This window comes from Aedes aegypti, chromosome 3, assembly GCF_002204515.2.
Source record: "Aedes aegypti strain LVP_AGWG chromosome 3, AaegL5.0 Primary Assembly, whole genome shotgun sequence".
Classification (NCBI taxonomy): Eukaryota; Metazoa; Arthropoda; class Insecta; order Diptera; family Culicidae; genus Aedes; species Aedes aegypti.
The window spans coordinates 13,436,666-13,440,036 of NC_035109.1; the positions used below are offsets into that span (position 1 = coordinate 13,436,666).

At 35.1% G+C, this 3,371-nt stretch overlaps 1 non-coding gene across 1 annotated transcript; it reads left to right on the forward strand.

The window, feature by feature from the left end:
- Window positions 1-641: 641 nt before the first annotated feature.
- On the forward strand, window positions 642-713 carry Trnaa-agc. The gene has a single exon. It is a non-coding gene; the product is annotated as a tRNA-Ala (tRNA).
- Window positions 714-3,371: the final 2,658 nt, after the last annotated feature.

Genomic DNA, 3,371 nt, shown 5'->3' on the forward strand with positions numbered 1-3,371 from the left:
TCCTCTACTAATAAAGCTTTTGTTTTCGAATGGAAATATTTCATTATCTTAAATCGATATAAATGCATTTCACGTATTGATTGCTTTATATTCGTTATTTTGTTATTTGTTAACTTTGAACATTTTGTTCCATATTTTCTTGATAATTACATATCAAAATATCACAATGTTGAATGTTGTAGTTTTGTTTCTTTTAAAAAATATATAAATCTTGACGCTTATATTAATTCACGTGGATTTTTTCATAATTTCACCCATAATTTGTCAATCTTTACCACGCGTAATGAGTTAATTAATTTAATAACCATGCGGATTGGATTACCGAACAGCTCAATATAGGCGTCAATTTATATTAGAGTGTTACTGCCTCTCTGTAGTAGTCATGTCGTCACTTGAGTGAGAACGGCACGTTGATAGCCTTCCTACATCTTTACTCTTCCACAATACAGTTGTTGTGGGAGCGATGTAGGTACGATAGGCAAACAGTTTCAACACTAAATAAATCGCACTCGCTCTTCCCGCGTGTGGTAGTTAACATGAGATGGATGGATAATTGGATATGGGTTATGAAAGGGGTCCGCGTGGTCTGTAGGGATTTGAATTCTAAACTTGTAACCAACTCAGTTATTGGGTCACCAAGTGGCTCGGTAGCTTAGTTGGTAAAGCGCTCGTCTAGCATACCAGAGTCCTGGGTTCAAATCCCAGCCGAGCACGTGGATTTTTTCATAATTTCACCCATAATTTGTCCATCTTTACCACGCGTAATGAGGTAATTAATATAAATCTTTTTTACAGGGTACATTATTTATTTCGCCTCATACCATGAAAAATCACCAAATCAATTTTTTTTTAAACATTTTAGTCAGAAATTATCTGCTCTTTCAGACAATGAACAAATTTCTAGGCTTATGAGACTCGAAAAACATTCGAAAATGACCGAAAATTGAAAATTATTTCATAATTTTGTATTAAAATCACTGTTTCTTTAAAACGGTAATAGTTAGCCTGATTTTCCCGTAAACCTTTTTTGTTGTAAATTTTGCGTACTTTCATAAAATCGAGTTGAAAAACATTTAAAAAGTTTATTATGACCATTTAAAAAATTCACCATTTATTAAAAAATCATAACTTTTATGTTCATGATTTCTCCATCTTGACCCACTGTTCAAAAGACTTCATTTTTTGTCTATTTCAACATATAAAAAAAATTAAAAAAATCAAAAATACGATTTTTGAGAAAATAGATTTTTAAGCTTTATAAATATAAAAAATTGCATATATTTTTTTACAGTGTATATTTTTTCCAGGTAGTCCCAACAATAACCTAAAACTTTGCGGAAGACACCAAACTGATCGGACTAACCGTTTCTAAGTTATGATTTTTTGAAAATTATTAAGGATTTTTTTCTTAGGCCCTTCTCAAAAGTAAGGCTATAGTCAAAATGGTGAACCGATGACGCAAAAAGGCGTTTTTGGGCATAAAGAAAGCATGTGCAAAATTTCATCCAAATCAAAAAATATAAAAATGAAATTTGGGAAAAAAGTCGCCATTTTCTGTGGAACCGCTGTATAACAAAATCACCTGGAGGCTTTGCAAGTGCAAAACTTCACTCATAATATGTCGCGAAAAGGCCCTCTACGTACAAAAGTGGAAAATGGAAAAAATTGTCTTCCGAACTAACATGTGATCTTATGCGACAAATGTTGATTTGACAGCTGCTACGAATTGATTTGACTTACTCTGTACGAGTGTGTAGGAATAATATGTGTAATGACGACAAAATGTACAAATGAACTCAGAAAAAAATAACGTTTTATGCGAAGAAACTCACCAATCTGACGATTTTATCCTTCGTGTTTTGCGGGTTTGATGTAATTTGTACGAATAAACGAGTTATTACGTGAACTATTATGCGACTTCTGGTTGTCCGGGTTCCCATGACAACTACACTTTAAGGCCCAAGTAGAAATCGTCAAACAAAAAAAAAAGTTGTTTTCTCTGTTATGATCAATGAAATCATGAGAAATAAAATAACGCTGCTGTTCTATTTTACGAATAAAACAGCTTTGTGTTTTATTTGGGTGTGATTTATCGAAGATTGTGGAGAAACTGCTTTCTCAGTTTCAACATTTGCGCCAATGCAAACGCCCAACAGCCTCACACAATCACACTAGAAAAGGATGTTTATTACTGAAATTTTATACCGTTTTGACTCATATTCCAAAAAAAAAATATTCCGACAAAAACGGTACCTGGATCCAAACTCAATAGAGATCCAAACTTTTTTGTTTATCGTAATGATCGACTGTATGGAGCATGTGGCGGAGTTGCTTTCATCGTTAAAAGGCGTATAAAATATCAACTTTTTTCGTCATTTGAGGCCAGAGTTTTTGAAACATTGGTTATTTCGGGTGAAACACAGCTTGGTAAATGTACTTTCATGGCTGCCTATGTGCCTTTTCAATGCTCTGGGCAGCAAGTTAATTTGCTCCAAACTGACTAGTGAAAATTGGCCCACAATAAGTCAAATAAATTTGACATTAGTGGCTTTTATGCCGAACATCGCTCATGGAATAATTCGCAAAGAATTCCAACGGTAGAATTTTAATTTATAGATGCTCTTCAGGATGTTTCTCCATTCAATACTCTGATAGCCCTACATGTTTTTCTCCTTCAAGGGACCCTTTTACGATTGATTTGGTCTTCGGTCTAGTTTCCTTGTAGCCAACTTATTACTCACGCATAACGCAAAAAGTTAAATAATACATATGTAGAACGTATATAAAAAATTATCAAGCTTTTGCTGTTGTTGCGATCACATGTGAAGTTAGGCCTGTGGCATTGACTGCATTTGAAATACTAAGTCTCTTAAGATTGAAACATATCTTAGTCAATCATCAATCAACATTCATCGCAATTTCACCATGCAGCGAAGAATGCTGGACGTCGACAACAGGATCCATCTGGTTATTGAATGGGGTTTGCATTTTTTTTCCAAAACCCCCCTTTTCAAGTTCCTCTATTATTTACCATGCTTTGGGATGCTATTTTTTCCCTTTGAACAACAACTGACGGACCGCGCTGGTGGGTTGATTTCGAAGCCGCAGGGAATGTAGTACAAAACCAACAGCAACATCACGCGGAACAACATCACAACAGAAATAATAAATGATGGAGAATTTTCACTACGCTTTTGCGCTTTCACTATATTCTATTGTGCAGCTGGCCCAGGGCGACAAGGGTGGAAAAACTGGCAAAGGGCTGTAGAATGTGCTATTCTTTCTCACAAGACGGCAGCGGAGACCACTGTTGGTTCTCGTTTGAAGAAGAAAACCATGAGTGAGAATCTTATTAAAGCCTTTGTTCTGGT